Source organism: Spermophilus citellus (genome assembly GCF_964194105.1).
Source record: "Spermophilus citellus genome assembly, chromosome: 18".
Classification (NCBI taxonomy): domain Eukaryota; kingdom Metazoa; phylum Chordata; class Mammalia; order Rodentia; family Sciuridae; genus Spermophilus; species Spermophilus citellus.
The window spans coordinates 8,566,308-8,591,974 of NC_138200.1; the positions used below are offsets into that span (position 1 = coordinate 8,566,308).

The 25,667-nt window shown below is 50.3% G+C and overlaps 1 pseudogene across 1 annotated transcript; it reads right to left on the reverse strand.

Moving 5' to 3' along the window:
- Positions 1 to 17,223: 17,223 nt before the first annotated feature.
- Positions 17,224 to 18,302, reverse strand: LOC308638144 (ubiquitin-conjugating enzyme E2 Q1-like; annotated as a pseudogene). Its single transcript has one exon. The product of its transcript is annotated as a ubiquitin-conjugating enzyme E2 Q1-like (transcript).
- Between the last annotated feature and the right edge of the window lie 7,365 nt (positions 18,303 to 25,667).

The following is a 25,667-nucleotide window of genomic DNA, read 5'->3' on the forward strand; positions in this document are numbered from 1 at the left end:
TATTTTTATGTGGTGCTGAGAATCGAACCCAGTGCCTCACGCATGCTAGGCGAGCACGCTACTACTTGAGCCACATCCCCAGCTTATAATAGTTACTGACAAACCCTCTTGACATGGAACTGGGAGATGACTCAGGATTTATATTCACCTGTTCCCGGGAGCATGGGACAACCATCTTCATAGTTTGAAATCTTTTGTTAGCTGAGCTGTTAGGAGGTGAGGGGGCGATGTCAGACCTTGTGATTATGGTGTGGCAAAGCCCACGTGCAATCAGCGAGGCTAGGGTGGGAGGCTTCCAATCCACATATCTGGGACCTGACTCCTGCTGGTCCCTTGGTGCGGTTGTTTGAGCCAATAAGCTCTCCTTTGTAACCTAAGTGAATGTTATAAGCTTGACTCAAGTTCCCAGCCTGCTCAGAACCTTCCAGATAAACAAGCTGCACATCAGGAGGCAGATGTCCAGGGATGGGTGCAGGCAGAGAGGACAGTAAACCATGTTGTCCCATGAGACCTGGTTTCTTACTCAGATTCAACACCTACCCACTGAGAACCCACTAAGGTCAAGTGCACTTAGAAAATCTTACACAAGATCCACAGTCCTGCCATTTGACCTCTTCCTACCTGAAGCTCATGTGACCTGTGATGCTAACATTTGTGTCCCTGCTCCCAAATTCACATTGAAATCCTACCTTCCAAGGTGACAACAGAAGGAGGCTGGAATTTGGGCAGAGGATGAGGTTCTGAGGGTGGCTAATCCCATCCACCACAGGCTGAACAGATTGGGGGGACCTGGAATAGCACACTTCTGAAGGAAACCCAGAGAGCCCCCACCTCTCCCACCACGTCAGGACACTGCGTGAAGGCCCTGTCTAGGAGCTGGACGCTGGCCCTGTCCAGGTGCCCAACCTGCCTTCATCCCGGACTTTCCAGCCCGGGGAACCGTGAGAAATGAGGCTCGAGGTTTCAAAGCCACCTTATGGTAGGGATGGCATTCAGTTATAACCACCAAGGGGACTGGAACAAGAAAGGGTGGCTCCCATGGCTGCCTAAACTCTAAGTGGGACCTGTGGGTGAAATACAGACCAATGGCTACTCCCCAAGCTTCGTTTGACATCTATCCCTTCAGGGACTCTCTCACAAAAAGTACTTTTTCGGGCTGGGATGTGGCTCAGTGGTGGAGCCCTTGCTTAGCACGCATGAGGCACTGGGTTCGATTCACAGCACCACAGAAACAGTGAAATAAAGGTCTATGGATAACTAAAAACAAATTTTTTAAAAAATTTTCTCTCTCATGTAATCCAGGAGTTCTTTTTATTTTCCTCCTTTTTTCTAAGGATATTTACCTTAAGTTAGGACAACAAATGCAATACTCTGCCTGTTCTCCAAAGAGAGGGAGTTGTTGGACAAAGTCCATGCCTTCTGCTGTCTGAGCCCTAGCTGATTGAGAGTTTCAAGGGGGCAAAAATCTCCTTTTATTGCAAAGTTATGTTTTATTTGTTTAAAATGCATGCGCAGATGTTGGTCGCCCTTGGAAGTCAAACTCCACGTACTTTTTGTTTATATTTATTTATTAGCTGTAGTTGGATGCCAGACCTTTATTTTATTTATTTTTTATGTGGTGCTGTGGATCCAACCCAGGGTCTTGCACATGCTAGGCAAATGCTCTACTGCTGAGCCACAATCCCAGCCCCAGAACTCCACATTCTTTATCCTCAAATATCCTCAAACCTCCTTTTGAGGTTGGTCAAGTCCATTTTAGAGAGCTTCTTTCTTAAAGTCTCATTGTCCCATGGCCTGCTTTCCAATGGTCTACGAGTCTCCTATGTGAGGAGAATCTTAGAAATCATACATGATGCTGTACCTGAACTATTTGGGGACTTCATGATATTTTATGTGTCATTGCTTGCTTTATAGTGTCTAATGAATAAATTATAAACAAAGAGCTCTACTTTTGTTTCATTATAATCTCTGTAAGAGCAAACTAAACCAATAAGATAAAGGAAATTATTCTAAAATTGTTGAAATTGTTTTCACATTTCCGAGTTAGGAAATCCAATATGGTGAATAAACTGAGCATTGTGTTCAATTCTTTAAAGTATTATATAATAATGATGTGCTCAGATAATAAGACCCCTTTTTAGAGGGCCAAATTAATATTAGTCTATGTACCACTTCTCAAGGAGTTGACTTCAAGAAGCCTAATAATTTTCAAATTTTTATAGCATTTAATCTTTTGCATATATTTTTAGTTGTAGTTGGACACAATACCTTTGTTTTATTCATGATCGAACCCAGTGCATCACACGTGCAGTCTACCGCTGAGCCACAGTGCCAGCCCCAGCCTCTAATTTTAAAATGTTTGACTTCCCTGTGGTGGTTGATATTAGGTGTCAGTTTGCTCCCTCTAAGGGTACACACGTGGCTGGCAAACACTACTTCTGGAATAGCTGTGTGATGTTTGTGGCATTTGAACTGTGGACCAAGGGAGGAAGACCTGCCCTCAGTGTGGGTAGGGACCAGCTGATCAGCTGAGAGCAAAAGAAAACAAAAGTAGAGGAAACATGTATTTGCAATCTCTCCCCTGGAGCTGATGCCCTCCTCCTGCCCTTGGAACGCAGAACTCCACATCTACCCTCAAGACTCAGGACTTGTGCCAGCTGCTGTCCAGCTTCTCAGGACTTGGTCTTGGATGGAGATTATACCCTGAGTTTTAATGCACATAAGAACTTTGCACCTGGTACTTGAGATACTCCCCACGCCACCCCCAGTACTAGGGAGTTTCACCAATATTCAGGTGTCACAAGAAATCAAATATGTACTCAAAAGAGGGTGGGCAGGGCTGAGGTTGTAGTTCAGTGGTGGAGCACTTGCCTTGCTTAGATCCTCAGCACCAAATAATTAATTTTTTTTTTTAATGGATGGGCAAAGCAAACTTTACTTTGTCAGAAGGGGGCGCCACAAGAACCTGGATGGCAAGTAAGCCTGGGCAGGCAGTCCTCCTGCTCATATCCCAATGCAGGGCTGCTCTTGGCCCAGATTGGAGGAGCTCAGAAGTACAAAAGACTTGATTGGCTACTTTAAATATTGGGATGGGCAGAGGGAAGGGCTATTATTTAAATAGTCACGTAGGACCCAAGGAAGGCTGAACACTGTATTGTGAAAATGAACCACCATTTTGTTTCTCAAATGATTGAACCCAGGGCTCCATGCATGCTAGGCAGGCACTCCACCACTGAGCTATGTCCCCAGCCCTGAGACTGAGAGTTCCACCATTGCCATCAGTGGTTCCAGGGCCTTTAGACTTCAACTGGGCCCCTCTACCAGAATCCCAGGTCTCCAGCCTGCAGAAGGTCTATGTGGGAATCCTCCTAATTAGAAAAATCAATTCCCTTTGTAAACCCTCCCCACGTAGCTATACCTGTATGTAGGTCTTTCTATTATATTTTCTATTTTTTCTATTTCCATCTCCCAGAAGATCCTTGACTAACACAGTTCCCATAGGAGTTATAATTAAAACTGAGGAAAACTTAAAACAGAAGATTACACAAGCACATAGCTTATCAGCCAAGAGATCTTGTCATCACACATCACAGAGCCCCAGGAAATCTCTACCAGCCCATGAAGAAAAAAAGTTAAAAGAGCAAATATGGCTTAATGCAACCAGGGAAATAGTTTGAATTTCATAAACCTCATGAAAATGCCTCTTCCAGACCCCTAGCAGAGGCCTTTTTTAAAAAATATTTATTTTAGTTGTAGTTGGACACAATCCTTGTTTTATTTATTTTTTTATGTGGTGCTGAGGATCAAACCCAGGGCCCTGCACACACTAGGCAAATGCTCTAGCCACACCCCAGCCCAAACAGATGATAACTGATTTAGAGATCATTATCTGGATCATGGAAAACCTACTTCCAGTCAAAGTCCTCCCATGGAGAACCAGGGCCTGCACTTCTCTGCAAGGCAGGTGTCAGCCCAGCCGTCCTGTGGATGACCTCATTGAAACCCTTCAGAAACCTTTTGCAATAAGCAGCACTATCACTCCTATTTTCCAAAAAAGAAAAAAAGAAGAAAGAGAAAGAAATATATGCAAGGGCCTTCACTCAGTGCTTATATTACTGAGAGTTTAGTCTTTGTCTCCAGTGCCAATCTAATAATGAGGACCCAGTTTTGAGAAAAAAAGAAGTTTTACTACTTTGCAATCAAAGGAGAAGGAAGGGAAGGAAGTGCACCCAGGAACACCCATTCCACTCTGGAGACCCAGACACTCCCAGGTGACTCAAATGACAGGTGATGAATAGTAGCCAGAGAGAGGACCTGTGGGACCTGTGGAAGGGGGCAGGTGCAGGACCCCCATCCACTCAGAAATCTCCTGCATCTGATTCATCTGTGTCTTCAAGGTCACGGTACTCAGCCTCTGCAGTGGAGAGTCTCCTCAAGGCTTCTTCTAGTTCCTCTTCATCTCGGGGCCAGGACCTCTCCTGGGCATTGCCCTGGCGGTTCCTACGGGCCTCAGGAATTTCTCCGGGTCCTTGGGAGTGGACACGTTTGCAGGATGGGCATACAAGAAAGTATGTGGACCAGGATGCGCCTACCCAGACTAAGGGGGGGGTGCCGGATGAGCATGAGGGCTCGGGGGGTAGGCCTCCAAGACGTGAATTTTTCAGACGATACACTCTCTGGGGAGACAAAGGGGACACGGAAATATGTAAGAGGGAGTTCTCACACCTGCCTGGGCCCCAGGAGGAAGGTGCATGTGGGGGCCGGCGCTGGGACAGGGCATGTGCTTCTAATCCAGGTCTGGAGGGCTAAAACAGGCCACCCTGGGTAATGCAATATAAGGGTGGGGTGCTGGCTTGGTGGTGGGGAGCTGGTCTGACACTGGGAGCCAAGGCCCTGGGTTCTGTGCCCAGCTCTGCAAAAAGAGAACCAAAACACAGAGGTCCCTTGGGCTCTGGAGATCAAAGGCAAGGAGGAGAAACCCAGGGAGAGGACCCAGAGCCCAGGGATGGGGGGACTCGGCCAGGGGCTCCTCGGGTTTAGAGGGTGCTGGGGTCTGGGTCCTGAAAGGGCACTGGGCAACAGCCAGCAGGCAGGCAGGCCCTCCCCTGCCAGGGCAAGGTAGGGGTGAGTGGAGCCTGAGTCCCACCTGCAGGAGTGGAAGGTCTTGCTCCTCTAGGCCGAGGCGGGAGGCCAGGGCCAGCAGGGTACTGTTGGATGGAAAGGGGTACTTCCTGACGTACTTCTCCAGCCTCTCCACCTGCTCCTTGCTGAGGATCAAAGTAGTCTCCCTGGATGGTGATGTGCCTGGGAGAAAGAAGAAAATCAGAGAAGCCCCACAGACCATCCCCAGCCACCCCCATTGACACTGCCCTGCCCTGGGCCACAGGGACTCAGCTGGCAAGGTGGGCCGCAGCACAGTGGACAGGAAGTGACACCTGGACCAGCCCCAGGGTCAGACCTGGCTTCCGCCTCCCAGCCCAGCCCTGCCCCTCGCCAGCCTTGAGATGGTCCTGGAAACGGCTGCTGCGCTCTCAGGAGCCTCGGCCCAGGGGGGCAGGCCAGGAAGGGGCCTCACCCCAGAGCAGTGAGCCCTGGCCTCCAGCCTGCTCTGCCCTCCCCATCCCATGGCTGAAGGCACTTTCAGGGGCCACTGGGCCCCAAGCTCTGCTCAGGCACCTATGCACATCTTCACCTCAGATTCCACATCTGAGCCCGGTGTGGGGGCCTCGCCTGTAAGTCCAGGGGCTTGGGAGGTTGGGAGGATCGAGTTCAAAGCCAGCCTCAGCAAAAAGTGGTCTGAGACCACTGAGACCAAAGGGAAATGCACTCTGGGCTTTAACTCATGGCCTGACAGCACTCCAGCCCCACAGAGCGCCCCCTCCCCAGCCTGGGTCATAGAGCCTTGGTAAACTGCCCTCAGGCTCAGAAACCAGGAGCTGGTTTGAAGGTAATTAGGGTCTGTCTCAAACTCCCTGAGACTTCCCACATAATGAGCCTTCGTTCATGAAGCCTGTGCTTTGAATGGCGCAGAAAACCGCTTGTCCCAAACAAGACCCCCCTACTCTCCAGGAACTCCCCTCGGACGCCTCTTCAGAGACAGCCCATCTCCTGTGACATCCCTTCCAGCACCAGCCCGTGCTGCTCCCAACTCGCTCACCCATCATAAAGTGAATCTTTTCAATCTCACTCATGGCAGCGATCTCTGGGTCCTTGGCGGCCATTTCATCCAGGGCAGCGACCTTTCTTTCCAACTCTTCCAGGACAGCGAACTCTCTTCCCATCTTCTCCATGGCTGCGGAGGCTCCCGTCAGAAGAATGGGACCACACCCTCAAGACCCCGGGCTTAAATAGCCCACCTGCAGGCTGGCCCCGCCCCACCTTCCCGCCCCCCGCCCCACCCTCCCGCCCCCCGCCCCCCGCCCCACCTTCCCGCCCCCCGCCCCACCTTCCCGCCCCCTGCTGTGGCCCGCCCTGGGAGGGGTTTCCTGGCTGGATTCCAACTCCCCCCAGGAGCTGGGGCTTGCTGTGCGGGAACCACAGGACCCACCCACACAGCCTCAGCTGCTCACCAGCCACTTCCCGGGGTGTCCTCCTTCCTGCCGGGCTGGAGCCCCATCTGTTTAGGGCCAGGGAATTGGTCCACCACCCACCTACCTGAGCCCACTCCAGTCACTGCTCCTCCAGCCTGGGGAGCCCCCAGCCTCCTCCCAGGTCCCCCAAGGACACACTCCACTCTCCAAGTTGCAGGCTGCAGGCCTAAGCTGTGACCTTGGCTGGGGCTGCTCTGCCCTGGGGCTGGAGGCTCAGGGGTGCACCCAGGGAGGGCTGCCAAGGTCTCCTGGGGGTGGAGTAAGCCGGCTTCAGGGTTCTGAAGGGCCCCCTGGGTTTGATCCAGCCATCCTTAAACCGCCAGGGAAAGACCCCCAACTCCAATTTAAAATAAATTAAAGGAAGCCTGTAATTCCAACCAGCCGGGACTGTCTCTCCAGAAACCTGTGGGTGAGAGAACAGCCCCCCAGCTCTCTAGGAGCACAGCTTTATAGCACTACAAGTCACAAAGGGGGTGTCTTGAGAACTTACAGAGAACAGGATTTTGACAAGCATAACCCAAAGGCAGGCAGTAGGTTAATGGTCTACAGGGTTCAGCACTTAGGGAGTGAATTGGGATCCAACGTCAGAGTTTATGAGGCACAGCTGAGGTTTCAGAGGGGGTGTTATCTGGTCAGGGGAAGCCAGGCATGGTGAGTTCGAGGCACGGGCAGGCATTCCAAGCAAGTTTAGAAATCGCAGTGATTTATAGTAAAAGAGAAATTAACTTTTGTGAAGAGGTGGCTCCCAATCTAGGAGGGAATTAGGCTGGGTTCATCACCATGCTGGCGGGCCTTGTCCCTCCTGGCCTCGGATGAAGGGGGACTGATGAGGGGGTCACAGACCAGGGACCTCAAAATAACTCAGCCAAGTTCAAGATGACATGAAAGTCTACAGATTCTTAGGACAGGTCTGTCTCCTTACCTAATACTGCTGCTCAGGGTCCTGCCTGGGATGCGCCCCACCCAAGGCTGGAGACACCACCCAGGTAGAGTGTCTGCCGAGCTGCTGGAGTCCCCGCTTCAGTCCCAGCACAGAAACTGCCACTGCTCCTCGCCTCACCCCTTTGCACACTTCAGGTACCTGCTGGGAACAAAGTGGTGGTCACGAGAACAAAGTCCTGCCCTCAAAGATGGACACTGTGGCCAGGTGCAGTGGCATGCCTGCAATCTCTGGAACTCAGGAGGCTGAGGCTGGAGGACTGTGAGCTCAAAGCCAGCCTCAGCAGCTCCACAGGACCCTTTGCAACTCAGGGAAACCCAGTCTCCAAATAAGATACTCAAAAGGGCTGGGGATGTGGCCCAGAGGTTGAGCACCCCGGGGTTTAATCCTCAGTATCAACCCTCCCCAAATTAGATGGCTCCTCTGGCATGTGCAGTGGTGCAGAGCACCAGCTACTTGAGTCAGAGACGGGAGGGTCAGGAGTTCAAGGTCACCAGGGGCAATTTAGCAAAACTGTCTCCTAATAAAAATGAAATAATACAAAGGGACTGGGGATGTAGCTCATGAGCACTTGTTAACCTCTGGGAAATCCTTCATTCTGTCCCCAGCAAGACACCCAAACACACACACGTGGTGCACACACAGAATCCCAAACCCAACAAATCAAGAAAAACAAGACCAACCTCTTCGATTTTTGTTTTATTTTATTTTTGGTACCAGGGATTGAATGCAGGGGTGCTTGACCACTGAACCACATCCCCAAACATTTTTATTTTTTTTTAGAGACAGGGTCTCACTGAGTTTCTTAGGGCCTCCCTAAATTGCTGAGGCTGGCTTTGAACTTGTGATACTCCTGCCTGGGCCTCCTGAGTCGCTGGGATGACAGTCATGCACCACTGTGCCTGGCTTTTGTATTTTTAAAGATTTCCTAGCCCTTCTTATATTTTCCTTTCCATACGGGGTCTCAGAGTTGCTGAGCCTTGCTGAAGGTGCATTCCTCTAGCCTCAGACTCCTGAGCTGCTGGGATGACAGGTGTGCACTGTCACCTGGCTTTTGTACTGGTTCATATTTTTGGAGATTGACTTGTTGGCATTTGTGGGAAGATAAAACGTGCACCATCCCCTCTAACTGAATAGTTTTATTGTCTGAAATTTGTCAGGGAAGAATGCTTTCCTCCTGTGAACAGGAATGAATGCATTCTGACATCCATTATAGCATTTGTTAGAAATATCTATGGAGACAATTAAATTAATTCATGTCTATAAATAAGGGGATAGTAAAATGATTTTCAGGCTGTGGACGCTAACTAAGGCTGTGTCTAAATTCGAGCCAGCATTTTTTTTTCTGTCTCAGACACCTTGTGAAGCCCAACACTGCTCCCATTGAGTAAACACACTTAGAAAAGAGGTGACACCTGTGTACACGGGGGCTCCACCTCATGCTTTCAATACAGCCCTGGCTGCTCTGCCCTGGCAAGTGTTTTTTTGAAATGGACTGTTTCTGTCTCTTCCCCTCCCCCTGCTCCTCCCTAATCTCTCCCCCCCCCAATCTCAGGGAAACAGGATCACCTTTCTTCTCCTTTTGAGGCTCATTTCTCTCTCCCTGAGCACACACCCACCACAGGAACCCAGTAATGCAGACTTTGGGGAAAGGTCTCAGAAATGCCTCTCTCTCACATTGACAGGTGAATCCAGCTCCAACAGGGAGCCCCTGGAATGGAGCCTTTGAGTCACCTCTTAAAAAGCCCCTGTTCCTGCGGATGGGCAGAATCCCAGCCTCTGGGACAGGAGTGTCCCCTGTGTTTCTTTGCTCCCAAAGCAGTAAACCTTCTTTTCCCTTTTTCTCCAAACTGTCCTCGTTATTGGATTGACATGGGACAAGGACTGGCCCTCAGCAACACAGAGAGTCAGAGACCATTTGGAATAGCTGGTGGGGGAGGCATTCCTTCAAATCCTTCCTCTTGGCCCCATTTCCAGATGCCAGTAGATGGAGGGAGGTCCTCTGGCTGGAATCTGTGGAGCAAAACAGGTAAGAACCAAGTTGGCAGAAATGTTGCCAGAAGGAAGCAACTAACCCTTTTTCTCTTTTTCTTTTGCTACAGGGCCCTGAACCCAGGGGTGCTTTACCACATCCTCAGCCCTTCCTATTTTTTACTTTGAGACAGGGTCTCTCTAAATTGCTTAGGGCCTTGCTAAATTGCTGAGCTTGGCCTGCCACTTGAACCCCAGAGCCTCCTGCATTGCTGTCAAACAGCTTCAGTCTCTGATTTTGAGCCCAATGAAAGAGGGATTTGGGATACCCAGAGAGCTGCTCCATCTTAAAGGAAACACCCCAAAGTCATTGAAATGCAGGAAGCACCCAGGAGCCTTTATAGCTCCTGAGTGACCAGCCCTTTCCTCCCCTGGAACCTGAGGGCAGGTGAAACTCAGGGAAACCAGCATAAAATTGTGCAGCCCCACCCGCCTCCACCTGGGTCCAGCCCCTGGCACTGGCCTCTGCAAATATGAACACCCACACCACAGGCTGCCCTCTCTCCCTGGAGGTGGCCCGCCTTCTCCCCTGAGAGCCCATTCCTTGTCTTATCCAAAGGTGACCCTCTTGAGATTGCCCCCATCCTCCCTTGAATGAACCTGAACTTCCCAGATAAACCTTTCTCTCTGCCTTTGCCTGGTGTGTGCTGAGATTCTGTTCTACCTTCCCTGCCAAGAACCCCTCTGGGCCTAGCTCTCTGCAGGATCCTCAGGACCCTTTGGAGACAGTCTTGGGTGATTGGGGGTGGGGGGTGGGGGGGTGGGGGGGTGGGGGCGGGGTGCTGGGTTCTCTTTCAGAGCCAAGGGCTAGATCCTGCACTGATTGATCAGTGAAAGGGTGTTTCTTTCTTGCCTAAGAAGACAGTGGGAGATGAACATGTCATCAGCCCTCACCCTGGGAAGGAGGGCAGGATGTAGCCAAAGGGGAGGGAAAGCAATTAAGGGGAGGAATATCTGCATTTTATTTTAATGAGGTTGGAGGTCACCTGGGGAGACTGGCCAGGCACAGATAGGACTGGTTTCAGTCTGCACACCTGAACAGGGACTCCTGGCCCAGGCAGCCTCACCTCAAAGACAAGCCAGGTGCAGGTGGGGTAAAAATGCCGCTGGGCCATCCAGGCAGCTTCTGTGTTTCCCAGACTGCAATCCCAATTAGCCCCCAGTGAATGCAATTTCCATTCTTTTAGACTTCGCTGATTTTATTCTTGGTTGACATCACCAAGGTTCTGTGTGCATAAGTGGTACCTGCGCCTTCTCCCCAGCAGTTCAGGTGACACCTTTTTTTTCTCTCTTTTTGGTACTGGGGATTGAACCCAGGGGCACTCGCCCACTGAGCCCATCCCCAGCCCTAGTTTGTGTTTTATTTAGAGATGGGGTCTCACTGAGTTGCTTAGTGCCTCGCTTTTGCTGAGGCTGCCTTTGAACTCCAAAATCCTCCTGCCTCAGCCTCCAGAGCCGCTGGGATTAGAGGCCTGAGCCACTGAGCAGGGCAGCCCAGGTCAAGTCTATTCCACACCCTCCCCCAGCACTTTTTTGTTGGCGCTGGGGATGGAGCCCAGGGCCCTGGACCTGCCAGGAAAGGGCTCTACCACTGAGCCACACCAGAACCCCCATTCATCTCTGGATAAACACAGGGGTTTCCCTACCCTTTGGTCTTATGTGTAATGCTGCTATGAACCCAGTGTGGTGGCGCACACCTGAAATCCCAGAGGTTTGGGAGGCTGGAACAGGAGGATGGCAGGTTTGAAACCAGCCTCAGCAACTTAGTGAGGTCCTAAGCAACTCCATGAGACCCTGTCTCTAAATCAAATTTTAAAAAAGGAGGGGACACTGGGGTTGTGTCCAGTTATTAAGTGCCCCTGGGTTCAACCCCAATAGAAGAAAAGATGCTTTTGTGACCATAGGAGTAATATGATTGCTTTTGAGATAAGTGGGAAAAATAGGTAGATGGGCAGGACAAGGAAATGTCATTTTAATCTGAGGTGCTGCCTGCCTTAGGCCTGTCACTGGCCAATTTCTGAGAACTCTGTAAACCTTCGAGTTACTGTAAAATCACCCACTTATGAAAATTACCCTGGGTGCTGTCCTGGAGCCCACCAATAAATACATCCAGTAAAGACATAAGCCATTTTTAGTGACCTATAATTTAAGGGACTTCCCAGGATCTCTGCTGGGTTAGACAGTGGAGACCATATCAGCCCAAGGATCCTGAGGAACCAGACCTTTTTCTTTTGAGACAGGATCTTGCTAAATTGCAGAGGTGGCCTCGAATTTGCGATCCTCTTGCCTCAGCCTCCCAAGCTGCTGGAATTACAGGCGTGTGCCACTGTACCTGGCTGTGTCTCTCTCTCTCTCTCTCTCCCGAGATGGCCCACATTCTCCCCTGAACGTGTATTCCTTGCTTTCCTAAGTAGATGTCTGCCTCTGCTGAGGAGGACCCCACTCACTCCCTGTTGTTGAAAAACCAGCCTCTACCTCAGAGCAAAGCCTGACCAAGGAAGGAGCATGACCTTGTCCTTGGAAAGACCCACAGAGCACTCCTAAGCACATACCCACCCTGCTGAGTTGTTTATCTGCAAATAACAGGAGAGATCTGCTGTGCCAGGTGTCCCAGACTCAGGCTAGGTGGGGACCCATAGCCACCCCCTAGCAGCCACCAATCAGCATGAGACAGGGAAATACCTGGGATGCCAGATGACCCCCCAGTGGTTTTTGGTGGTTGATACCATGTTGGGAAACCAAGTAGTTCAGCACTTCTCACCTTGTGGTTTAAACCAATCAGTTCAAGTTGCTGTGTGTGCGTGGAGGACCGAGCCAGCTCGCAATAAACACCTCTTTGCTGCTTACCACGATCTCGGTCTCGGGTGGTCTTTTGGGGGTCCTGAATTCCACTTAACAGTGGCGCCTACTGTTTGCAAGTGTGAAACCCTGAGGTGCTGGGAGGAGGGAGTCTGAGTCCTTCCTTCCTGCCTTTGTGCTACTGCTGCTGGCTGTGAGTGCCAAGGACAGAACCCAGGGATGTAGGACAGAGGGCTCTTTACCCAGGAACTTAGAGACCCAGGCAATGTGTTGGTTTACTTTTGTTTTTTTGGTACAGGGATTTGAACCCAGGGACACGAACCCAGGGACACCCTACCAGGGTGCTATATTCCCAGTCCTTTTTAATTCTGAGGCAAGGCCTGGTTAAATGGCTGAGGCTGGCTTCCAGTTTGCCATCCTCCTGCCTCAGCCTCCCCAGCTGCTAGGGTCACAGGCTCACTCTGTTGATGATTGACCATGCATTTCCCCCAGAGCAGAGGCTCAGTGAGGTCCAATCAGAGAGTAAACAGCAGCGCCTTCCTCACAGAACTTAAGGTCAAGGAGGAAGGTGAGCAGTTCTCAAAGAATCTCACAGTGCTGGGGATGTGGCCCAAGCGGTAGCCTGCTCGCCTGGCATGCGTGTGGCCGTGGTTCAATGCTCAGCACCACATACAAACAAAGATCTTGTGTCCGCCTACAACTAAAAAATAAATATTAAAAAATTCTCTCTCTTAAAAACAAAGATTAAAAAAAAAAAAAAAAAAAGAATCCCACAATCACTGCACAAGAGGGTAAAATCATCTGTCCTGCCAGCCACTGGGGCTGGGCTGCACGAAGGTTTTAGCCTCTGATCTAATCTGGGCGCCCCTGGGGCTCAGAGATGACCTACAAGGTCTGCTCAGAACATAAGTCCCACCCAGTGATGGTTCTCTGAACAGCTTTCTGAAAGGGTAAAGTTTCTAAGGTGGAAAGCTTGAATTAAAATGTAAAAGATTAGGTATTATTAAATTCCTCTGTTACACCCAGATTCCTGAGATAGTTAAGACAACGCCCTACTGGCCATTCAGCCTAGGGCCCTGTGCAGTTTGTCACAGGGCCCGAACCAATCAGTTTGAATGTGTATCCCGCTTAGGAGTGACCAATCACCCCCTCCGTCCTGTTCCCGCCAATGAATGTGCCAATCACGTCTCAAAGTTGTTGTTCAATTTCCCCGTGCCTCATGATGATTTGTTCTGATGTATGCAAAGCCCCCCACCCTCTCCAGAAAGTGTACTTAAGCTCTGCTTGACCTCTGCTCTGGGCTCTGGGCTGCTCTCTCTTCTTGAGTGAGCACAGAGCCCCAGCGCGCTGGAATGGATCCCCAATAAATCCCCTTTTGCCAATTGCATGGAGCCAGTCTCTTGTGTGGTCTCTCTCTCTCCGATGCTCCGCCGGACCCTTACACTTTCCACCTTTAAGTCTGAGCCACATCCCCAGCCCTATTTTCAATATTTTATTTGGAGACAGGGTCTCACTAAGTTGCTTAGGGTCTCCCTAAATTGTTGAGGCTGGCTCTGAATTGGCGATCCTCCTGCCTCAGCCTCCCAAGCCATTGGGATTATGGGCGTGCTCCATGGCGCCCGGTTTTCCTGCCTATTTGAGTATTTGGAGGGACTGATGAAGCCAGTTCTCTCGCCCTGAGGCGCCTTAACCATAAATTCTGCAAGCTTGAGGTTCCTGGAATCTGGGAGGTCCCAGGGCTTCCAGTACGTAGAGTCCTGGGGGAGTGGTCCAGAGCTAAGCCTGGGGGCTGGGGGGGGGGACAAGGTCAACCTGGAGGCTGGAGCCAGGTTGTGCAAACTTCTCTGTGCACAGCCCCCCTCAGGGTCAGTGACCAGCAGGAGGTTTCCTTGCACCAGGGAGCCGCCCCTCCCATTTGCAGCTGGTCAGGACTCTTCCCCTCCGCCTCCCCTCCCCTCCTCCCCTCCCCCTCCCTTCCCCTCCTCCTCCTCCGCACCCCCTCCCCTCCCCCTCCCATCCCCTCCCCTTCCTCTCCCCATACCCCTCCCCCTCCCTGCAAATCAGATGGCCTTCTGCCCTACCCGGGCTGGCCTGGCCTAAGATGATTGGAGCATTTGCTAAATGGGACAATGACAGGGTCAGAGAACTGGCTCTGGGGAGAACTGCGACCACTAGGGGACGGCAGAGGAAGCGAGCCTGCGGGAGGCAGCGGGGACGGGAAGAGGCAGGGAAGCGACACTGTCCCCAGGCTTGGGAGCATTTAAAGGCTAGGAAGGTGCCAGCACATCAATTAATTTTTGGAACTGGGGAAAAGTTTATTGGGAGGGTGTCTGACCTGAGCCCTTGGAGGAGATGATCCGGGCGTTCCCCGGAACGTTCTGGAAGGGGTTTACTACCAGGAATCTATGCAGAACCCTGGCATCTGCCTGTGGCAGGAAGAATCTTACAGCTTTGGGCTGTCCAAAGTACTACAAAATTCATGGTGGCCAGGGGGTGGTGGCACACACTGGTAATCCCAGAAGCTCAAGGGGCTGAGGCAGGAGGATCACAAGTTCAGAGCCAGTCTCAGCAATTTCGCGAGACCGACTCCAAATAAAATATACAAAGGGCTGGGGATGTGGTCCAGTGGGTAAGTGCACCTGGGTTCAATCCTTGGTACCCTTCCCCACCCACCAAAACAATTAGTGGCCGGTGTAGTGCCACCTGCCTATAATCCCAGGGACTCAGGAGGCTGTGGCAGGAGGATTGCAAATTCAAGGTCAACCTCAACAATTTACCGAAGCCCTAAGCAATTTAGCGAGACTTTGTTTCAAAATATTTCAAAATAAAAAATGAAAAGGGCTGGGGATGTGTCTCAACCCCTCCGTCTGGAAAATTAACACAGGACTAAAACCACATTTTAAGTACATTTAAAAATATTCATTTATTTATAGTTATAGGCGGACACAATCTCTTTATTTTGCCTATTTATTTATTTACTTTTATGTGGTGCTGAGGAGCGAACCCAGGGTCTCACAGGTGCGAGCTGAGTGCTCTACAGCAGAGCCACAACCCCAGCCCTTAAAATATTTTTAAAAAATTAGTTCCTCGGGGCTGGGGATGTGGCTCAAGCGGTAGCGCGCTCTCCTGGCATGCATGCGGCCGGGGTTCGATCCTCAGCACCAGATACAAAGATGTTGTGTCCACCCAGAACTAAAATAAAAAATAAATAAATAAATTCTCTCTTTCTCTCTCTCTCTCTCCCTCCCCCTCTCCTCTCTCTTTAAAAAAAAAAAAAAATGTGCACCTGAAATACACGAGATCTATTTCAGGCAAAATCTGACTCCACAGGCTTCCCCGTTGCAGCCCTAAGCCTGACTTGCTCTGAAGCTAAATAACTGTGTGTGTGTGTGTGTGTGTGTGTGTGTGTTTTAAAAAAAATTAGTTCCTCAGTTTTAATTTCTTTCTCTTTCTGGGCTGGGGGTTGAACACAGGGTGGACACATGGTGGACAAGTACTAACGACCCAGCTGTGCCCCTGCCCCTGGAGTGGGTGTTGGAGACTGAATCCAGGGGCTCCTGCCACAGCCCTGGTTCTTTTTATTTTGTTGTATTTTTTAATTTATTTTTGAGACGGGGGTCTTGCTCCGTTGCTGAGGCTGGCTTTGAACTTGCGATCCTCCTGCCTCAGCGTCCTGAGTAGCTGGCATCACAGGTAAACAGCGGTAGATATTTGAATTTTTCTATAGCTAGAGATGTTGAGCACTTTTTCATGTACTTGTTGATTGATAGTATATCTTCTTCTGAGAAGTGTCTATTCAGCTCCTTAGCCCATTTATTGATTGGACTATTTGCTTTTTAATTTTTTGTAGTTGTAGATGGTCAGAATGCCTTTATTTTATTTGTTAATTTTTATGTGATGCTGAGGATGGAACCTAGTGCAAAGTAGGCAAGGTAGGCAAGCGCTCTGCCACTGAGCTACAGCCCCAGCCCAGGTTATTTAATTTTTTGGTGTTTAGTTTTTTGAGTTCTTTATATATATATCCTAGAGATTAGTGCTCGGTCTGATGTGCATGTGGTAAAAATTTTCTCCCATTCCGTAGGCTCTCTGTTCACCTCATTGATTGTTTCTTTTGCTGAGAAGAAGCTTTTCAATTTGAGTCTATCCCATTTATTGAGTCTCAATTTCATTTCTTGTGCTTTAGGGGTCTTGTTAAGGAAGTCGGGGCCTGAGCCAATGTGATGTAGATGAGGGCCTACTTTTTCTTCTATTAGTTGCAGGGTCTCTGGTTTAATTCCTAGGTCCTTGATCCACTTTGAGTAGAGTTTTGTGCGAGGTGAGAGATGGGGGTTTAATTTCATTTTGCTGCATATGGATTTCGAGCTCTCCCAGCACCAATTGTTGAAGAGCCTATCTTTTCTCCAATAGATGTTTTTGGTGCCTTTGCCGGGTAGGGGGTAGGAGATAACTGTATTTATTTATTTACTTATTTTCCAAATTAACAAACTGTAATTGTTTTACCAAAGATACATTTTTTTCATGCACATCCATCATACACTGTAACCAAAAAAAGCAGTGTACATGAAATAAGAGAAAATAAATTAAAAATCCATAGCATAGGTAAGGAGGCTCTAGTCTGGAGCACAGCTGAGTTTCCAGCAATAGAAGGAGGCTCAGAGTTTCTTTATAAGAATGCCTGCTAGCAAGGGTTCCAGCAAGGTGGTTGTTGGTCTGTAGTCAGTCTTGAGTACTTGAAACAGTTCTGTCGGTTTTTTTGTTTTTTTCCTTAGCCTTTAGAATAGCCATCATTGTCCTGCAATACGCAGAGCTATCAGGTCCAGGAAAAATGAGGGAGGGAACCCCAGAGGCAGCGTGAGGTCCAGATACAGCCTTCAAAGGTATTGGTCCAGTGGTGCCTGGGGGAGGAGGAGGGGTGACGCTCCGGGGTCAGCCATCTTCCTTTGGGGGTGTGTACCAGCCGTTTTTTTTTTTCGTGGATCTGCACCAAGGACTTGTAGGACTGCTGTGCTCTCGTCAGACTGTACTGAGACTTATTGGCTCCAAACTGCACTCGCGCTTTCCCCTTCACCGGTGTGGCACTGATCTGCGTGATCACTGACTCTATGGAGTAGGCGCTGCTCCAGCCCTGCTTGGTGAGAAGTTCCATGCAGAGGCACCTCCGCCCAGAACGTACCCTCCAGAGAGGACTGGAGACACAACCCTGACCAAGGGCGGGCCAAAGGGAAAGTTATCCTTAAAGGAGAAATTAAGTAGGATGAAATCGGCGCCTTCCTTCTCTTTGAGGATCTGGAGGTCATGGTGCAAAGCGCTGTCCTGGTCAACTTTGAGGAGTTTGACGTTCCAATCCTATGGACTGTCATTCACGAGTTCAACTGCATCGTTTCCGCCTTTGAAACTCTGTGATCGGTATATATCCCTGAGCTCCTTCGAGCCAGACACTGCACCATTTAAGTAATCTTGCCTCTGGTTCTGTTTGATCTTCTCTAGGATGGCCAGGTTTTCTTTTCCGATGCCACCGTCTTCGGATTTCTTGCCCTCAGCTGGCTCTTCCTCTTTCATTTCATAGTGATCTAGGTCTTGTGTCCTCAGGCATCTCCTCGTCTTCATCTTCTGAAGATACTTCTTCCTCTGTGCACTGCTCTGCTGGCAAGGGCTGATCCAGCATCTCCACATCAGGATGCTGAGGGAGGTGGGAGAGTTTACACAGGTCGGAGATGATGCTCTTCAGATGCTGCAAGAGCAGAGTATTCCCTTTCTTTATGTCCACCAGCCTCTCCAAGACAGCCGCCAAGTGAGGGTCATCAGATTCCACCGACCAGATGGGGGGCACAGCAGGGTACGACTCCGTGATGTTGCAGTGGATGCGGACGGGATCCCTGGGCACCGACCCCCGTGGGGGCAGATGCGGTCCGGGCGCGGCCCCCGCCCCGGCCCCTCCAGCCCCGGCCCCTCCAGCCCCGGCCCCTCCAGCCCCGGCCCCTCCAGCCCCGGCCCCTCCAGCCCCGCCCCTCCAGCCCCGGCCCCTCCAGCCCCGGCCCCTCCAGCCCCGGCCCCTCCAGCCCCAGCCAGCAGGAACTCGCAGCTCAGCTCGTCCAGGCAGGCGCTGGCAATGCAGAAGCGCTCGTGGCCTCGGTGCAAGATGGACTCTAGCAGCTTCAGCTCCCGCCTCAGGCAGGGCCCTGGCCCCAGGACCCCCTGGGCCGCCCCCGGCGCCGCCCCCTGGCCCCCCAGCTGCTGCCCCTGAGGCTGCAGCTGCTGCAGCTGCTGCATCCTCCACTCGGCTCGGCTCCGGGGACAGCGGGCCGGGAGCCTCCTGCCTCTGCTCGGGGCTCCATCGCCGCCTCCACGGTCCACACTTCCTGATCCCCCCTTCGCCGGAGATAACTGTATTTATGTTGTAAGGGTCCGGTGAAACGTCGGAGAAGGAAAGACCACACGAGACTAGCTTCATGCAATGGCAAGGGGGATTTATTAGGGATCCGTTCCAGCGCGCTGGGGCTCTGTGCTCACTCAAGAAGGGAGAGCAGCCCAGAGCCCAGAGCAGAGGTCAAGCAGAGCTTAAGTACACTTTTTGGAGAGGGTGAGGGGCTTTGCATACATCAGAACAAATCATCATGAGGCGCGGGAAAATTGAACAACAATTCTGATACATGATTAGTCCATTCATTGGCGGGAACAGTTTGGGCAGGGGTGATTGGTCACTTCTAAGTGGGGTACACATTCAAACTGATTGGTTCTGGGGCCTGGATGCCTACGTGTCATGCTACCTGGAGCCCTTAGCTATTAAACAACCAGGGAATCAATGGAGATATTTACTGGGCAGTTCCCGCATTGTCCTAACAAGTTTACAGACATTACAGGTTCCGGGGATAGCAGGGGAATTGTTTACTTTTTAGCCCAGGCCTTGCAATCTAGAAGCTGTACAATGCCCTAGTCTTTTACACTTTAACTCAGACTTTTGCAGCTTAGAATCAGCTTAGAAATTTTACCCTTACAATGTGGGTTTGAAGATGATGTCATTTTTTTAAAAAAAATTAATATTGATTTTTTTAGTTTTCAGCGGACACAAGATCTTTGTTGGTATGTGGTGCTGACAATCGAACCCGGGCCGCACGCATGCCAGGCGAGCGCACTACCACTTGAGCCACATCCCCAGCCCCAGATGATGTCATTAAAAAAAAAAATTTTTTTTTAGTTGCAGAGGGACACAATACCTTTATTTTGTTTAGTTTAAAAATATATTCTAGGGGCTGGGGATGTGGCTCAAGCGGTAAGCGCGCTTGCCTGGCATGCGTGCGGCCCGGGTTCGATCCTCAGCACCACATACCAACAAAGATGTTGTGTCCACCAAGAACTAAAAATAAATATTAAAAAAATTCTCTCTCTCTCTCTCTCTCTCTCTCTCTCTCTCTCTCCTCTCTCACAATCTCTCTTAAAAAAAATTAAAAAATATATATATATTCTAGTTATAGATGGATGCAGTACCTTCATTTTGTTTGTTTGCTTTTCTGCTGTTCTGAGGGTGGAACCCAGCTCTCTGCCACTGAGCCACAACCTCGTCCCTGAAGATGAGGCCATTCTACAGCTGGGGATTGGAGCCTCCCTGGGGAAGAGCCCACCCAGGGTCAGGGAACTCAGACCCTAAGGTGCTGTGGGGACTCCCGGCGACTCAGACACTGCACTGAGGGCCTCCGGAACAAGATCTCAGGGAGCAAGAGTCCAGTGGAAGCTTCCCACCATGTGGGTCCCCATGTCATCCCCTCTTACAAAGGAGCCCCACGGAGCAGGCCAGAGGCAGACACAGAGCTGAGCTGGCCTCTGCCCCTGGGCCTGGGCTGTCCAGACCTCCAAGCAACAGGGCTTTTAGAACAACCTCCACAATCTCCCAGGGGGCAGAGGCCCATTTCTCAAGTGAGGAGAGGGGTTGAGAGGTCTGTCGGTTCCCAGGGTCACATAAGGGATGTGTGGCAAAACCAGGTTTCGAAACTTCTGAGCCCCCAGACCTGTGTCTCTGCTTGCTGTCTGCGTACCTTCCATCCATGTTGGCTGAGCCTTTACCATGTGTCTGGGCTGTCCCAGGCACCAGGAATCCAGTGGAGGACAAAACAGGTACCTGTCCTGGCAAAAGCAGAAAAGAAAGAAGGTGCCAAGTTGGGTCAGGTGGCCCATCTTGTCATCCCAGTGACTTGGGAGGCTGAGGCAGGAGGATCAAAAATTTGAGGCCAGCCTTAGCATCTTAGTGAAAGCCTCTCTTAAAACAGGAAATTAAAAGGACTGGGGATGAGGCTTAGTGGTTAAGTGCCTGGGTTAAATCTCAAGTAAAAAAAGAAAAAAAAAATTCAATTGAGCATAAAGTTTCTGAAGCGTCTTCTCAGACAAGACCAGATTTTTTAAAATCCTGACGCAGAATCACACTGTCTTGATGACTCTAGCATCAGAGGATGTCTGAGGTAGTGCAAGTTTCCAGATTCTTTCTTCCCCCAAGGCTTCTTTTCTATGTGTGTGCTGAGGACTGCACCCAGGGACACGTTGCCTCTGGGCCACATCCCCAGCTCTTTGAACTTTTCATTCTGAGACAGGGTCTTGCTAAGTTTCTCAGGGCCTCTCTAATTTGCTGAGGCTGACTTTGAATTTGTGTTCCTCCTGCCTCAGCCTCCAGAGTTGCTAGATGACAGGTGTGCATCATGGCACCTGGTTTGCTTAGACTTTGACTAAGAATTGGCTTTTTTTTTTTTAAAGAGAGAGAGAGAGAGAGTATTTTTTTAATATTTATGTTTTTAGTTTTCGGCGGACACAACATCTTTGTTTGTATGGGATGCTGAGGATCCAACCCGTGCCACATACATGCCTTGTGAGCTTGCTACTGCTTGAGCCACATCCCCAGTCCAAGAATTGGCATCTTAACAACAGTGAGTCTCCCAATCCATGAATATGGTATATTTCACCAGTGACTTAGATCTTCTTTAATTGCTTCCAGCAAAGTTTCAAACTTTTCAGGGCTGGGGATTTAGCTCAGTTGGTAGAGGGCTTGCCTCACATGCACAAGGCCCTGGGTTGAATCCCAGCATCTCCCCTCAAACACTCACACACACAAAATAAATAAATAAAATAAAATATTTTGTAGCATAGTTATCTGAAGAAGGGTGAGAGGGCTATGGATGGCTTAGACATGGCTGGGAAGGGGAGAATGAGGAAAAAGTGGGTGGGAGTAAGGCTGAATGCCCAGATTTTTGCTTAAACTTCAGAGAGTAGGTGAGAAAGAAAGCACCTTATCCCAGGAGATCCAACTCAAAAGAGGAAGTGCCTGGGTTTGTATTCAGCTGAACTGACCCTGAGCCATGACCAGGAGCATCAGGTGCAATGGTGCACACCTGTGATCACAGTGACTGGGGAGGCTGAGGTAGGAGGATGGCACGTTCGAGGCCAGCCTCAGCAACTTAATGAGATCCTAAGAACTTAGTGGCCACGCTCCACACTCCCCATCCCAGGCAGAGGTGGACCCCAAAGCCAACAGTACCAGCAATCCCAGGAGAGGTGACTGAGAGCAGCTGAGACCTGTCTCCTCCCTGCTGCCCGGCACAGCCAATCTTCCTCCCCTTCCTACTCCAGAGGTTTCCGAGGATCCGCTCTCGGGCTGCATTCTCCCATTTGGAGGCCCCCCCTCTGGCTGTCACTGGGGCCAGGAGCCCCTCCTCTCTTGCTGTCATCTGGGGCTCTTCAAGCTAATGAGACCTGCCTGATCCTCCTGGCAGGCAGCGGCTTTAATCTCCCCAGCAGAGCCTGGGGGAGGGCCAGGGGAAGAAAGGGCCCTTATGGGGAGACACAGTGACCCAGCCCCAAGGAGGGGTTACGGGTGCGGGTGCGTGCCGGGGTGTGCGGGGACGGGGTGTGCGGAGACGGGAGCAGACCGTGTGAGCACTGGGAGAAATGACATCCAGGAATGGAGAGGGCAGAGAGGAGGAATCCTAGAGGGAGACGGACAGGAGGATGGGGGGTCTGCAGTGAGAGGCAGAGAGGAGGGGCAGACGGGGTGGAGCGAGGCTGGTGCATGGAGGAGGACAGGGCCCTGGTACCAGGCTAGAGTCACGGCTTAGGGGGACAAACCAAATGGCCAAGTGGGGGACTGACAGAGATGAGAGGTGGAGGGGAGAGACAGAGAGAGACACTGGGGTCAGAGAGGAAAAGGGAAACTGAGGCAGGAGAAGAACAATGACGCAGCTTTGGAGGCTGGCCTTGAACTTAAAATCCTCCTGGTTCTGCCTCCGGAGTCATGGGCCACAGAGCGGGCTCACATTGTTTTTATCGTTCCTGTTTCTTGCTGTTGTCTGGTCTGTGAGACTCACTGGGTGCCTGACGGGTGGATGAGACTTAAGCTCCTGGAGGCCATGCTCATCAGCAGCCCTTGACCTTGGGCGAGTACTGTCCCCCCTTGGCCTTTAGATTCTCCACCTGCAGGATGGAGGGTCCCAGGTGAGAATCCAGGCTTTCCGGAGTGTCGGCTGCTCAGCCTGGGGACCCAGTGCAGATTCAGTGGTGGAGACAGGGGAAGTCTAGGTCCTGCCAATGGTCCCCATCGGGGAAAGTGCACGGTACCCCCTGATCCCACCCGTGGAGGTTCCATGGAGCATTACTGCTCCTTGGGGAAGTGGGAGAGGACAGAGGGAGCCTGGGGTGGGGGCTGAGAGGAAGGGTTGGAATCCTGGGCCTGAGCCTGGAGGAGTTCTCATCCCTAAACTGTGAGCCTCCCAGTAACCCAGTCTGTGCCTCCCAAGGTCATGCTGGGGACTTAATGACATGCTGCCTGCACAGGAAGTGTTGTAGGGACAAACAAGGCAAGGCACCGAAGATAGTAGGAAGTAGTTTTATTTGGCTGCAGCCAGGTTCGGGGGGCACAGCCTTTGCTGTATTCAATTAATCCCCTGAACCCCAAGTTCAGGGAGTTTCAGAGTTTTATACCCAGCATGTAAGGGGAGGGGCTCAGAAGTTCCCAGTCTGCAGAAGTTCACATAAAAGCAGCTTTTTCTCTCACTGTTCTGGGCAAGTTAACCCTTGAAGGACAGCACCTGAGAAGGGTAGAGCTTCATCTCTCCTCTCCTTCCTCCTCTGCCAGCTGTTACCATGGGCCCATTTGTAACTTTTCTTAAACATGTAGACATCTCTGTGAAGCCTAGCTCAAGGCCAGAGGCCTTGTTTGCACATTTCTTCAAAGTACTCTACTGGATACGTTTGTGAAAACTAGGGAGGGGGTATCCAGCACCTGGAGGGCTGGTATCTTCTCGGCCAGTGGCCAAGTAAACAGGGCGACATGAAAATCGTTTATCTACGATGCACTGTTTTGCTAACAGTCCTGAATTCAGCCATGGTGAAGCAGGCTCTTCTGTGGAGAAAGGGGGTGCCACTTCAATTCCCCCCTCTAAGGATGCTCCCCAGAATTTAATCCTTTAAATTTAAGACCATGATTACCATTATCTTGGCTTATAGCCTTATACAATGTCAAAACCTTAGTTGTTGTCATCTTTTCAACAGCAGCTTCTTTAGTGGACCCGATAGTTTTATGCACAGTGGAGCCAAACATGGGAGCAATGAACAGGTTAACAACAGAATTCCCACTACACCAGTTAAGCTTTTAAATCTACCAAGAGTTGAAAATCATCTCCCAAAAGCATGGTTGGGACCCAAACTTTAATGCCCTTCTAGGTCTGAACTAACATGTGCTGGTTCTCTTGAGTTGTTGGCTATATCCTTAACTGTTTGTCTGTTGTCATCCTTTTGGATGCAACAATCTGAGCTGTTGAACTCTCCACATATATTCTTTCCTCAGCCAGTAAGTAATCTAATGCCCAGTGGTTTTGATAGTTAGCCACTCGCATCTGGCCTGTTGTATGACTAGGAGGTCAAAGGCTGTGGCACTCTGATTAATAATAATTTCTAGTATAGCTTGTAAGTGAATAATTCTGTTTAACAAGTAAATAGGAGTTCTACAGCTTTAACTGCCAATTTGTGCCCAGGTATCTGGAGCATAAGTGGCAATAATCCTCTGGGATGGAGAGTTACCTTCACCCCAAGATTGGTGACCTCCTAAATCAAGTTTCTTTCCAATGCACCCCTTTTTCCTTTCCATCTATAGTATTCCTCTGGTGGGACAGGTCCTAAATATATGTTTTACCATCTCTTATAGTGGATTGGCTTGACACATGGTTCACATGATCTCCATGGTTGGAATAGGAGTAGGGCAGAATCCCTTAAGGTTATCAAAGGAAACCAAACTAAATAGTAAACTAACAATTTGGTTAGCATAGGTTAAACAGCATGAATTAACAGAGCCAAACTAATAACACCAAACAAATCCTAGAAAACTTATATAAGCAAGATAAAAAGTATAAGTGAAATTTTGTTACCCAGAATCCAGTCAGTAGGAGTTACTGTTATCAAACCAGTAGCAAAAACCAAACAGAGAACTGTGTATATATCTAGAAGCAAGGGGTGGCAATGCATTACAGTATAAGAACCATCTCAGAGGTTGAAAGAGTCCATTAGTCCCGGTGGGAAGTTTGTCTGTCATGGGGCATTGATCAGCCAGTCCCTCCTGTGTGGCTGAAACAGGGCCGTAGTCTCCTCAAGCTTCGGCCGTGCGTAGACCAGCAGCTTCCGGAGTGACTGGAAGGACAGCACCTGAGAAGGGTAGAGCTTCATCTCCCCTCTCCTTCCTCCCCTGCCAGCTGTTAGTCCAGGGCTGTTGTCCTTCTGATCCTCAAGCTTCTCCGGTGCTCCTTTTTCTTGGGGATGGTCAGCTTCGAGGGCGTAGCAGCATCTGGAGAGCACTCCCAGTCTGCAGCTGCAGGCGTGAGTCTGGTGTAGTGAATCCAGGGACCTGTCTCTGCAAACTTGACTGCAGCTGGGGTAGATAAAATGACAGGGAAAGGGCCCTTCCAAACAAGTTCAGGGGGTGAATATTCCATTCTTTGGCCCAGACTCAACCTCCAGGCTTGAAGGAGTGTGCACTGGGTCAAACTTACTGGCAATCTTTCTCTGACCCATTGGTCGAGAACCTGTAAAGTTTTCCCTAAGGCCTGAAGCTGTCATCTCAGGGTTAATTTTCCTGTCTGTCTTAAATCTCCCTGTAGTCCCCTAATAAAAGGGGTGGGGAATGTCCCATATATTGTCTCAAAAGAAAAGAATCCATTCCTCCTAGTGGGAGTGGATCTAATCCTCAACAGTGTAGTAGGGAGAAGTTCATCACAATGTAAGTGAGTCTCCTGACACAGCTTGCCCAATTGAGCCTTAAAGTCCTGTTCATCCCTTGAACT